We start from the raw sequence: 14,828 nt of genomic DNA on the forward strand, positions 1-14,828 counted from the left end.
GGACCGACCCGTCGAGAGTCCGACTGCACACTAATTGCCATACCAATAAGTGATTGGAAGGCAGTGCCCGAAGCTCTCGACAATTAAAAATAACTTCCTCTCCCGCTTTGACATACATGTGCACAACAGACAATGTGTTAGATGTTCATCTAATCCCATCCGAAGGGGGTTTGGATTGTGAAAAGAAGATAACCATGTGCGATTGTGGAATCGAGTTCAGTTCTAGGCCTGCTGGCGACGGAGATAGTCGAGTGACTCCGTAGCTTGAAGGAATAGAAGCGCCCGTCTAGCGAATTGGGAGTCGTGAGTTCGAGTCTCACCGGAGTACGTGGATTTCTTTTCATAATTTCAAATCTCAATTTGTTCATCGAGCACATGTTCTGTTGTGCACATGGATGTCAAAGCATGTAATTATATCCGCGTGAGCGATGTCTTTATGTATACACATATTTTTACTTTCCGAACTGGGCTATCTGAGTGTTGATTTCAATTTAAATCAATATGAGACTGTTATACTGATTTTCGGCTGACCTCGGTAAAAAGAAACAAAAATTCGGCAAGTATATATTATTAAGTGTATAGGTTTTTTTATAACAAAATTGTCGGCGATATCTACGAGAAAAGATGTCTCTAATAAGTACACAATATTCGTCATAAGGACTGTATCGTTAATTATGCGTACACCTTTGAGGCCCTGTATTAAAAAGACTAAGTCTTATTTTGACAATTCAGGCCAAACATTTCAATAGGTCCTATCTGCATTTGAGAGGCTCTCTTTGTTCACTTTCTCTTTCAATTATTGCAATGTAATGGTACACTTTTCAACTATTTTTGCAGTACAAATCAAAAGACGATTGTTTTGACCATCGTTCAATGCAAGGAGACAATAATAAAACAAATAAACAGCTGAGATATTAACGAAAGAGAGGGAAACCAAAGAGAGCCTCTCTTCTGCAGATAGGACCTTTAGACATGTTTGGCCTGAATTGCTGTGTGTTTATATGTTGCTAGCGTTGTAAACAAAAGATAATCTTATTAAAATTCTAAGTTTTTCCTCAAGTGGAGCAACGCGAGTGTTTACGGATGAGAAGCGAAAATCGATTTGACCAGGTACTGCTATTCAAAATGATTATCGCTAAGAAAATTAGCAAAAGTTGGAGGTGTTAGCGTTTTGCCTTTCTCGTACACTAAGTGTACTGGAAAGGCTATATGTTCACTACAAAAATGACTTTTTGATAGGAGGCCCGGAGATTCGAGTCACATATACCAATCAACTCAGCTCGACGAATTGAGATGATGTCTGTGTGTGTGTATGTGTGTGTGTATGTGTGTGTGTATGTGTACAAACGAACTCACGTCACTTTTCGGCAGTAAATCTCAACCGATTTTAATGACCGACGGTTCATTCGACGCGGAATCTGGTCCCATTGTTTGGTATTGAAAATGGTTTGGATCGGTCCAGCCGTTCCGGAATTATGGCCATTTAGGCGTTCCGGATCGGTACCCCAGGAAGGGGCTAGATATGAAAATGCAACAAACCCACGCATGCGATACATCAAACCACGGCATTTTCGATAATATGGTGAACGGTAAGCAAAAAAATAGTCTCAGACCATATCTGAACCGGTAATGTTCCGGAACCGGTTCCGAAGGTCCCACCAGAAGTGGCCAAGTATAAAAGTGAACCAAACCCATACATGCGACTCATCAAATCGCAGCTTTTTCAATAACCTGATGAACGGTTAACATGAAAATAGTCTCAGATCATATCTGAACCGGTAGTGTTCCTGAACCGGTTCCGGGCGTCCCGCCGGAAGTGGACAAATATAAAAATGAAACAAACCCATGCAAGCGACACGTCAAATCGCGCCTTTTGCGATAACCTGATGAACGGTTAGCAAGAAAATGGTCTCAGATCACATAAGAAACTACCGGTGTTCCAAAACCGGTTCCGGAGGTCCCGCCGGAAGTGGCCAAATATAACAGTGAAGCAAACCCAGGCATGCGACACATCAAGTCGCGGCTTTTTCAATAACTTGATGAATGATAAGCAAGAAAATAGTCTCAGACAACCTAAGATTCTACCGGTAGTGTCCAGGAATCGGTTCTGTATGTCCCGCCAGATGTGGCCAAATATAAAAGTGAACCGAACCCATGCATGCGACACTTTAAATCGCGGCTCATTAGGCGACTTGATGAATGGTTAGTAAAAAAATAGTTTTAGACCATACTTGAGACAACCGGTGGTGTTCCGGAACCGGTTCCGGGTTCCCTTCGGAAGAGACCAAATATTATTTTTTTGTCTTTATTAACGAGATTTTTAACTCGAAGCTAGTTCATCTCGGGACCCTTCCCTTCCGAAGGAAGAACCTACATTTTGTGAATATGTCGGGAGTGGGATTCGATCCCAGGCCCTTGGCATGATAGTCTTATGTTCTAACCATCAAACCAGGCCCGCTCCACCGCCAAATATTTAAGTGAACCAAACACATGCATGCGACACATCAAATCGCAGCTCCTTAGGTAACCTGATGAACGGTTAGCAAGAAAATAGTCTCAGACCACATAAGAAACTACCGGTAGTATTCCAAAACTAGCGTTGGGTGCTTCGTCGGAATTCAAAAGTGAGAAAAATTAAAGCAAGCGATAGATATCTTGACAAAACTCTGACGATCTCATCCAATCACACCATTTCAGATTCCTGAGATGTAATAATGCAGAAGGATGGGTCAACGTTGTATGGGAAAATTAAAATTTAATCGTAATAACTCCGAACAAACTTTTTCAATTCTCTTTCGCGTCTTAAATGACTGCATAAAATTTTTGTGCGACTGGTTGCTCCCTCACGCACTGTAATGTGGTTGAAAGTTGATTGGGATTCAGTATGAAAAATTTCAGTTACTTGCATGTTTTTGTCAAATTTTACATGCATGATAATAAAATATAGCGTGTGTAGAAGTGTGTAGAAAATTCTTTATCGAAAATCGTTAAGGTATCTGTGTTTGTGAAAAAGTTGTATCGTCTTGGTGTTGATCGGCCTCCAGTGATAGTGAAGGAGGTCAAGCTGTCAACTGAGAGGTCTGATATTTTCCAGCTCTGCCTATATGAACATAACGTCGGAATATGTGCCATCAATAAGTTTAAAGTCAATTCTGGCTCTGATAAAATTCTAAGTAAAGTATTCTCATGATTCAAGAACATTTCAGCTCACGTCAACGGAAACGTCATGATTACATATTCGACGAGAAAGGCACTATCACCACTAGGTGGATCAATCCGGGTTTTTTTCTGTCCAAACTGTTGTCAAACGATTCGGTATGCATAACACACTGATAGACTCACCCGAACGCGACAGAAAACCAGGTGCGTCCAAGGCAAATTTGGACAGCAAAATTTGCAAAATCTTCAAAAGAAAAAAGGAGGTATTCATCGTTGATTGCGCAAAAAAGTGTGGAACGACTATTGGTATGGTTCAGCGCGCCAAGGAGCGTAATTCCCTGAAGACTAACCCAAAACAGGAATGTCCAGAAAACAGTCAAATTCTGACGGATTATGTGAAAACTCGGGCTCGGAAGTTGTACGACGATGTTTGAGCAAAAATTACATATGCATAATCAAGGATGATGAAACGTAGGTCATATCGGACAACAAGGCACTTCCAGGGGCACAGTTTTTCACTGTGAAGCGTGGCACTGATGATCCGAATTCGGAGATATGGGTTTTTTGCAAAATTTGGGAAAATTTATTAGTTTGGCAAGCAATTTGTCAAAGTGGTATGAAATCGTCGCCTTTCTTCACCGTCCCAAGTATGAACGTCGAAATATACCTGAAGGAATGCCTCCAGAAACCAATTCTGCCACTCATCTGAAAGCACAAAGGTCCTACATTATTTTGATCGGATTTGGCATCCTGCCACTATGCGCGTGACACCTTTGACTGGTATGAAGAAAACAATGTCCAATTTGTGGAAAAGGCAATGAAGTCTTCAAATTGCCCGCAAATTAGGCACATTAAGAAGTATTTGGCTTTGATGAAAGGGAAACTACGGCAAAAGGATAGAGCAGCAGAGGACGTCATCAAATCCAAGAAAAACTGGGCCAATCCAAGCAAAACCATCGACGGACCGGTTGTCCAAAACCTTATGAAGAACACCAAGAAGAAGGTGCGAGAGCTAGCAAGATCCACGAAAAATTAAATATAAAATGATACCATCGGCTTTTCTGATGGTCAATAAACAATGTAATTAAATTTAATTTACAAAACAAATAAAACATTTTCAGATATAGAAATTTTCAGGTGTACTCATAATTAACGATACAGTCCTTATATTAGGTAAAAGAGTATCAATCGAAATTGATGTAACACTCTTTTTGTTAAGAGATCTAGTTTTGCCTGACAAAGAAAAAAGCAGAACTTTTCAATCAGAATCCTTTTAGAAATTAAGTTTAATATCATAAAACCTTAAACTTTCTAACTTGCACATGAATAACATGCACTGAACAAACGACCATATCAAACATTGATCACTTGATTCAAATCCCGAACAGAGAAAATAAAATGTTTTCTTATACACATATAATAACAAAATTATTCTATAAAAAACTTAAACGATTTGATGGAATACTATTTTATAAGCAATGAAATGTGTTATTTTACATGGTGATCGATAGACAGTATGATAAATTTTTATTACGGCTGGTCCATCAAAATGCATGTCATGCGAAAAAGCATTGAGTAATGTTTAAAAACAACAACATATTAACGCATTTTATATTACCTACTAGCATTCCCAACACATTAAATCCGCATTGCTTCACATACACAACGAGCGCAATCATAAAATCCATACCCGACAAGCATTCTCTTGCGTTCTCTTGCGATCACATGCGTCGAAGCAGCTCCATCGCATCTCCGCACTCATCGCAACTCATCTACTATGTGCGGTTCATGCGTTCTGCATATAGTTTCCACAGAGTGTGCTTCGACGCTTATCCGATCTCTTTTCTCTTTGCATCGCACCTCAGCCACTATGTGCTCAACGTAAGACTTGTTTTGATCAATCTGTCTTGGATTCACCACTCTTTACTATTATCATCATCATTATCGGAGGGGAGCCGCAGTCAGTCTGGTGTTTTGCATTTAGGGACTTAACGGCGACACCTCACGGTTAGACACCGATAGCAGTTTTTCATGAATTTATATGGATTCTAAATTGCAGAATCTGCTGAATATTATCTCGGTGTGTGAGGAAGATGAAAAGGGTGCCCTGCTCTGAATGCGTTCATTTTCTTATATAATATTAAACTGTGTCACATTGTGCCTCCTAATGTCAGTTAGGTTGACTACTGCGTAGTAGTCAAGCTGCCTTGGGATTCCGTATCCTTCAGGTCAGATTGTTTGACATTTTCTCGTGTTCCGTATTTAGAAACTGGAATTATCAATTAGCAAGGATCCCAACTGACTATGTGGACATGCTGGAAACTTCCGTTGGTAATAGGGAAAAAATCGCAATAGTCCAAGCTAGGAAATTAATATTAAACAAAATTAAAAAGTGAATAAATAACGCAACTACTAAAAAAATACATAATATTTTCCATAAACGATCAAAATTGCAAATAATTTAATAAGAAGCAGTAATTACATCTAAACTATTCATAAATAAATTACTTACTTCCTAGCAATAAAAAGCGTCGGAAATGCAAATAATAAATCAAAAATTACAATAAAAAGTATAATTTTTTACCAGAATCTCTTTCAAATGGCTCGAAAGAAATCTATGTTGAGAACATAACACGTTCCGTTTGTATCCAACTAAATACCAATAGAAGAAGATCGACGCCTGGCTACTGCATTTTAGTATGTCTGGAACGATCCTCACAGAAATAGTTTGAACTACCCGCATATGCGCAAACCATCAGAGCCACCGAATACGACAGCCGTCTACGGCAGTCAGTCTGTCTGTCTTTGCTAGCCAAATGCATCCGACGACGACGACGACAACTTCTGGTTGCTCCATATTCAACGAGTTAGCCGCACTCTACTTCGTTTCTCTTCCTGTGGTGTCTGGTGCAATGATAACGAAAACAGATCCCCATCGTTTCCTCGTTCCTTCTGGGGAAGTTTTGTGCCATACATGAGGAGCAATCCCGTGTACTAGGGAGGGGTTTTGGGGGTTAAACCCCTCCCATTGCCGATGTTCCATACACTAGGCGCCCCTCCGCCCTTTGCCCGAATTAGGAAAAACCCCTCCCTTGCCGCCTTTTCTGTGCACGGGCCTGATGAAGAGAGTTATCATTTGGAAGTGCAGTGGTTTACCATCTAATGCATACTTACGTAAAAAATGTTAAGTACACCATAACAAAAAAATTAAATGTCAACAAATATGAAACTTGGTCTATTTCTCTGCAAGTAAAAAGTATTTGAGTAAGATAAAAACAAAATAAACTCAATTCTCATCAGTTACAGAGCTTCTGCTTCTTCTTGTTGGTGTGACATCTAAACTGGGACAAAACCTGTTTATCCATGGGCGTAACCAGAGGGGGGCAGGGGTAGGGCCGTGACCCCCCCCCCCTTTTAGAATTCCTGAAAATATTTCTCAAGAAGTAAACTAATTTAATATTTCAAGATTTTACCCGTAATTGTCAAACTTTATCACAATCGGATATGCTGGAACCGGTTCCGGTAGGGAAAGAACCACATGCTGCTAGCTTGTAGTAGCTGATAATTCACGAATTTTCACTAGTATTCAATTCAAACAAACGTCAGGCTAATGGCAAAATACCTGGGATTTCTATATGTTTTTTTTTTTCAGGAACGCTGTCAAAAATTCCTTAAGATATCTCAGGAATTACTTCAGAGCGTTCATGATTAACAAAAATTTTAATCATGATTAATCATTGATGATTAAAATTCCAATTTTGGTGATTATTGATTATGATTAATGATAAATTTGATTTTAGGATGATTAAAGATTATGATTAATGATTAAAATTGGTTTTATCTGTGATTTTTGATTATGATTAATGATTAAAAATGGCTCATTGATTAAAAATCATGATTAATCATGATTAATCAATCACAAAAAACTGGAAATGATTAAAATATATCTATTGTTTAACATGTTTTTGAAGTTTCAAAAGTAAAAGATAACTCTGTCTGGGAGATTTTTGAAAAAAGAATCATGAATTATATTATTTAGAACAGCATTTGAACCAATTTAAATTGGATCATATTTTTTATATGATGAATCATTTTTGGTGATGAATGATTAATGATTGATTAATATTTTTTCTTATGATTATGATTACTGATTAATGATTAGACTGCAAAAACAGTGTGATTAAGATTAATGATTAATGATTAAAGGAGATTATTTTGTGATTATGATTAGTGATTTTGATTAATCTTAATCATTAATCATTAATCATGATTAAATTTATGATTAATCATTAACGCTCTGAATTACTTCTCCAGGAATGGGCGTCTTGTGGGGTTCCGATAGTGATTGTTTTAGGGTATGTTTCAAGAAATGCTTCAGGAATTCCTTCCAAGATTCCTTCAGAAACTCTTAAACTGTACTTCTGCAAGAATGCATCGAAGAATTTATCCAAGGCGATTGAGCATCAAATAAATGAACTAGATAAAAAAGATCCTCCAGAAATTTTCGAATTGCTTCCTTCAATTTCTCCCAGGAGTTATTTCTGAAAGTTCCACCAAATTATTGAAAATGACTCGAAGAATTCCTTTCAAATTTTCTACAAAAAGTCCTTTTGAAGTTTATTCAAGAAATCCTTCAATAATTTGTCCAGAAATTACTGCAGACATAGATTTCTTTAGGTTAATTTTCCATGGACTCCTTCAGAATTTCTTCCAGGAATTCGTTCAAAAATCACACCTTAGATTTCCTAAGAAATTCCTCACGAGCTAACTTACGGGATTCCTCCTGGGAATCCCTCCAGTTATTCCTCCTAGAATTTCTCCAGAGATTCAGTCAAAACTCTTTCAAGGATTTACTCTGGAATTCCATATGGGATGCATTCAGGAACAGCTCCAGAGGTTATTTTACAAATGCCTCCAAGAATTCCTCCAGGCACTCTTCTTGGGATTTCTTCAGAAACCCTTCTGAGATTTTTTTTTCAGGAACTCCTCCAGAATTCATCCAGGAATTTCTCCAGGAATTGTTTAGAGACCCCCTTAGGAATTACTTCTGGGATTCTTCCTGGTGATTTTCTGGAATTCCTCAGAGTATTCCTTCAGAAATTTCTTTTTTTTTGTCTGTATTAACTAGATTTTTAACCCTAGGCAAATTCATCTCGGGACCCACGCTTTACTTCCCTTCCAAAGGAAGAACTCACATTATGTGAGAATGTCGGGAGTGGGATTCGATCCCAGGTCCTCGGCGTGATATAGTCTTGTGTTCTAACCACCACACCAGGTCCGCTCCATTCAGGAATTTCTGAATTCCTCCAGAAGTTAACCCACGAAATCTGCTTGGGATTTCTTGAAGATTTCTTCAGATATGTTTCTTGAATGACTGATTTTGGTGGAACTTCTAATGGTTTTGGCTTGCAGTCACGTAGGTTCGTCTTTTTCATCGCCGACGTTTCGATCCTCGGGTTTGATTTCTCAGATATTTCTCTAGGGATTACTTGGAATTCTTACGGATTTCTTCAGAAATTTATCCAGGAATTCATTCAAGAAATCGTCTAAGAATTCTTTAATCCCAGAATCCATTTTGATATATCTCACAGAATTCCTCCAGGAATTACCTTAGGAATTCCTCCAATAATTTCTCCAAGAATTTCTTCAGAAAATTGCCGAAGAAATTCTCTAGGGATATTTTCAGAAATTCCCCTAGGTTACTCATGTAATTCTCCAGGCATTTCTCTAGGAACCTCTTCCGACATTCTTCCTGGAATTATTCCAAGAGTTCTTCTAGCAATTCTTGTGGGAATTCTCAATAGGATTTCTCCAAAACTTTTCTAGGAATTAATTTCTAATACCCAAGAAATTTTTTAAGAAATTTTCCCAGGAGTTCTTACCAAAATTCCTCTAGGTATTCCTCCAGGAATTTCTCCAATGACTCTTCCAGGAATTCCACCACAGATTTCTTTACGAATTCCTGCAGGGATTCATCTAAGAATTTCTCTAAGGATTCTTCAAGATATTCCTCCTGGAGTTCCTATAGGGGTTTTATCCAGGAAATTCTCCAGGGATGCCCTCAGAAGTTCATCCAGACATTTCTCCTGGAATTCTTGCAGGAGTTCTTACAGATTTCTTAAGAAATTTCTCCAGGGGTTCTACCAGAATTCCGCTGCAGTAATACATTCAAGGATTATCTAGGAATTCTGCCACCCAAGAATTTATCCTGGAATTTCTCCAGGCATTCCTTACGAAATTCCTCTAGATATTGCTCCAGGCTGGCCCGTATACAGAGAAGGCGACAAGAGAGGAGTTTTCTGTAATTCCAGCAAAAGTCAGAGGGGCACCTAATATTTGAAACTTCGGCAATGGCAAAACCCCTCCTTAGGGCACGGGCCAGCCTTCAGGAACTACTCTAGGCCTCTCTCTAGGAATTTATTCAGGAATGCTTTTTATAGCTCCTCCACGTTTTTTTAGGAATTCCTTCAGAAATTCCTACAGAAACCCCTTCAGATTTTTTTTCAGAAACTGCTTCAGGAACTCCTCCAGGAACTCATCCAGGTATTTCTCCATAAATTCTCCACTTTTCCTCCAGGAATTCATCAAAAGATTTCTTGTATCCAAAATGCATGAGCTGCTAGAATTGCCCTTTGAGAATAAGTGGAGTGCCCCAGCCCTTATTCATTTGGTTCTCAGTGCAATTGGTACCAGCTCAGATCAATCACGGAGTAGCAACCATTGACATGTTTAGTCAGATTTGATCGTTTTGATCGTTTAGGAATTCCTCAAAAGATTTCTTGTTTTTTTTTCCGGAATTTCCTCCAAGGATTCCTTTATATTCCCCCAGAAATTCATCCAGGCATTCCTCCAGGAAATCCTCCAAGCATTTCTCTAGGAATTCTTCCAGGAGTTCCTCCAGGGATTCCTCCTAGAATTTTTCCAGGGATTTCTGCAAGAGTACATCCTAGGATTTCTCTAGGAATTCTTCCAGAGATTCCTTCAAGAATTTATCCAGGAGTTTCTCCAGGGATTCCACTTTGAATTCTACCTTCTTTGACTTCAGGAATTTCTCCAGAAATTCAGAGATTCGTCAAGGAATACCTCCAGGCATACCTTCAAGAGCTCCTCCAGGCATTCCTTTAGAAATTTCTCCAGGAATTCTTCCACAGATTCCTTAAATAATTCTTCCAGGCACTCCTCCTAGGATTCCTTCAGAAATTTCGCCAGCCATTCATGCAAGTATTCCTGCAATTATTCCTGCAGGTATTCCTCCAGGAATTCCTTAAGGGATTTCAACAGATTTTTTGTTTTTTTTTTCAAATATTGCTCCTTGAATTCTTCTAAAGATTTCTCCAGCAATTTGTCCAGGGATTTCTCCAGAATTTCTCCAGAAATTTTTCCATGGATTCCTGTAGGGAATCCTCTTGGAATTCTTTTTTTATCTGTTTTAACGAGATTTTTAGCTCTAGCCTACCACAGATTCCTTCAAAAATTCCCCCGGGATTCCACCGGGACTTTGTCCAGGAATATCTCCAGGGATTCCTCCAGGCATTCCAGGCTTACTTAAAATTCAGTTTTTCTAGAAAATCCTACAGTGATTACTCCATGAATTTCGCTTATGATTCCGAAATTCTTCTCGGGTATCACCAAAAAATTATTCAGAGGTCCTTCAGATATTTCAAAAATGCTTCCGTCATCTTTTGCAGGGATACACCCAATAGTTTCTTCAGGGAAGCCTCCAGAAATTCCTGCATTTTTTTAATTACTTCAAGGATTGCTAGAGAAACTACTCCAGTGATTTGTATTGGAATTCTCTCTCTAAGATAATTTTACAAGGTTGCATACATGACGCTGGAAATTCTCCCAAAAAGTCTTCTAGAAATATTTTCACAAATTCATCCAAGATATTTTAATAGTTCATCCTCGGATTAGTCAGGAATTCATCCATGAATTCCTTCAAGAATACCTCCTGCAGCTCTTGCAAAGGAATTAAATCAAAATGCGTCAAGTGATTATATAATATCTTTACTTACCTTACCTTACCGGTCAGGCTAAGGCCGGGGTGGCCTCTGCTGTACATAGTAGCCGCCTCCATTCCACTCGGTCCATGGCTGTTTGCCTCCAGTTCCGCACTCTGCGTAGGGTCCGCAGATCGTCCTCCACTTGGTCGACCCACCTAGCTCGCTGCGCACCACGTCTTCTTGTACCGGTCGGATGACTCTCGAGAACCATTTTAGTCGGGTTGCTATCCGACATCCTGATGACGTGACCCGCCCACCGTAGCCTCCCGATTTTCGTGGTATGGACGATGGTTGGTTCACTCAGCAGCTGATGCAGCTCGTGGTTCATTCGCCTTCTCCAAGTCCCGTCTTCCATCTGCACTTCGCCGTAGATGGTACGCAACACCTTCCGTTCGAAAACTCCAAGGGCGCGTTGGTCCTCTGCACGTAGGGTCCATGTTTCGTGCCCATAGAGGACGACCGGTCTAATCAACGTTTTGTAGATGGTTAACTTCGTGTTACGGCGAACTTTATTCGATCGTAGAGTAATATAGAGTAATATCTTTAGAGCCTTTATTTTCTCCAAAAAATCATTCTAGAATTTATCCATGGTTTTCTTCAAGAACTACTCCAAAGTTTCCTCTAGGAGTTAGATTAAGGAATGTTTTGATGGTGTTACTTAAGAAAGTCCTTCAGATTTTTTTTATTGTAAAAGGATTTCTTCAAAAGTTCTCCCGGGAATGCCTCGAGGGTTTCCTCCAACAGTTGTTTTGCCCCAGGATTACATCAGTCATTGCAGTAATGCAAAATTTCTTCATATTAAATAAAAAGAAAATCGGGTTAAGTACGGTTCCTTTGAATTCCACTAAGAATTTGCATCCTTTGACAGATACGTATTTCGACCTCAACTGTAAGGTCGTCTTCAGTGTCTTGTACTTGACTCGACTGAAGAGATCCATCGCATTCTACACGTCTTATACATCTTAGGTAAAAAGAATAGGTAACTTAATCTAGGTAGTTTTTTTTTATATTAACCTCCACCATAGAATAGGTAAAATTTCCCTCCACCACTGAATAGGTACCTTTCCCTCCAGCACAGGATAGGTAAACAAAGTCCATGTATCACAGGTACATTATGAGACGCACGCCATACGAGAGTGCTTAGGGGGTAACAATTTGAAAAGCCACGAACTTCCATTGCCTTGATCCTTATTCAACAGCGTGTTAGGTACCTGTTTGTATATCTCTAGACTTTCAGCAACGTCCAATTTCCAAGGTGAAGTTACATTTCGCAAAATTTGAATATCCTCTGTAGTTACAGGGTGGCCCTCCTCAAAGACATGTTCAGCAACCTTCGACCTGAAATCGTATTCCAAACCTCTACTCACTGTCCTCTGCGCCTTTCCCACCTCCGCCATATGTTCCCTGAATCTAATTTCCAAAGACCGTTTTGTTTGACCAACGTAGACCTTATCACAATGGGAGCAACTGATTTTGTAAACGCCAGCCTTGTTTAGGGTGTTGACCGGATTCTTTGTAGAGCCTAATGAAGTCTTCAACTGATTGCTTCTGCTAGAAAATACTAAATCGATCCCGAAATTTCTGAACCTAGAACGTAAATTATTAGTGATGTGTTGATCGAAGGGGACTGATACTCGCTTCAAAGATTCCGAAATAGGGGTAAGAGTTGTTAGGGATCCTCGATATCGCAACCTCTCCTTTTTGTCGATGATGGCCTGAATTGTCCTCTCCTTATATCCGTTGATTTTCGCTGTTTCGAATATGTGAGTGAGTTCCTTATTCTTCCCGTCATCGCTTAGAGGTAGATTCTGCATTCGGTGTACCATGTGATGGAAAGCTGCCATCTTATGTTGGAAGGAGTGATTCGACGAATAGGGGATGACACGCATGGTATTGGTAGGTTTCCTGTAAATCTCGAATTCGAACGACGAACTGTCTTCCCTCTAGAATTTATCCATGGTTTTCTTCAAGAACTACTCCAAAGTTTCCTCTAGGAGTTAGATTAAGGAATGTTTTGATGGTGTTACTTAAGAAAGTCCTTCAGATTTTTTTTATTGTAAAAGGATTTCTTCAAAAGTTCTCCCGGGAATGCCTCGAGGGTTTCCTCCAACAGTTGTTTTGCCCCAGGATTACATCAGTCATTGCAGTAATGCAAAATTTCTTCATATTAAATAAAAAGAAAATCGGGTTAAGTACGGTTCCTTTGAATTCCACTAAGAATTTGCATCCTTTGACAGATACGTATTTCGACCTCAACTGTAAGGTCGTCTTCAGTGTCTTGTACTTGACTCGACTGAAGAGATCCATCGCATTCTACACGTCTTATACATCTTAGGTAAAAAGAATAGGTAACTTAATCTAGGTAGTTTTTTTTTATATTAACCTCCACCATAGAATAGGTAAAATTTCCCTCCACCACTGAATAGGTACCTTTCCCTCCAGCACAGGATAGGTAAACAAAGTCCATGTATCACAGGTACATTATGAGACGCACGCCATACGAGAGTGCTTAGGGGGTAACAATTTGAAAAGCCACGAACTTCCATTGCCTTGATCCTTATTCAACAGCGTGTTAGGTACCTGTTTGTATATCTCTAGACTTTCAGCAACGTCCAATTTCCAAGGTGAAGTTACATTTCGCAAAATTTGAATATCCTCTGTAGTTACAGGGTGGCCCTCCTCAAAGACATGTTCAGCAACCTTCGACCTGAAATCGTATTCCAAACCTCTACTCACTGTCCTCTGCGCCTTTCCCACCTCCGCCATATGTTCCCTGAATCTAATTTCCAAAGACCGTTTTGTTTGACCAACGTAGACCTTATCACAATGGGAGCAACTGATTTTGTAAACGCCAGCCTTGTTTAGGGTGTTGACCGGATTCTTTGTAGAGCCTAATGAAGTCTTCAACTGATTGCTTCTGCTAGAAAATACTAAATCGATCCCGAAATTTCTGAACCTAGAACGTAAATTATTAGTGATGTGTTGATCGAAGGGGACTGATACTCGCTTCAAAGATTCCGAAATAGGGGTAAGAGTTGTTAGGGATCCTCGATATCGCAACCTCTCCTTTTTGTCGATGATGGCCTGAATTGTCCTCTCCTTATATCCGTTGATTTTCGCTGTTTCGAATATGTGAGTGAGTTCCTTATTCTTCCCGTCATCGCTTAGAGGTAGATTCTGCATTCGGTGTACCATGTGATGGAAAGCTGCCATCTTATGTTGGAAGGAGTGATTCGACGAATAGGGGATGACACGCATGGTATTGGTAGGTTTCCTGTAAATCTCGAATTCGAACGACGAACTGTCTTCCCTCCTAACTAATAGATCCAAAAATGGAAGTTTTCCCTCCTTTTCAGCATTCAGAAGGACGTGGCATTTCTGAAGAAGTGTCAAGAGGAGAAACTAACACCCGTTAGTCATAGGATTAAGGTCAAGAAGCACATCCCACCCAGCGTCACCAGGAAGGCCGAAGCAGAGTACATCGCAGACACCATCAAACGCCACTACGCCAAGTTGGACAAGCTGACACTTAAGTGCTATTCCCTGCATTTAAAGTTGGCCAACGAATATCCGGAAGGTTTCCCATTGTTCCTCACCAAGGTAAAGCGAGCAGAGGAATGTGAAGCAGACAGGAAGAGACGACTACACAAAAAGAAGCTGACGAAT

Source organism: Aedes albopictus, chromosome 2 (assembly GCF_035046485.1).
Source record: "Aedes albopictus strain Foshan chromosome 2, AalbF5, whole genome shotgun sequence".
Lineage (NCBI taxonomy): Eukaryota > Metazoa > Arthropoda > Insecta > Diptera > Culicidae > Aedes > Aedes albopictus.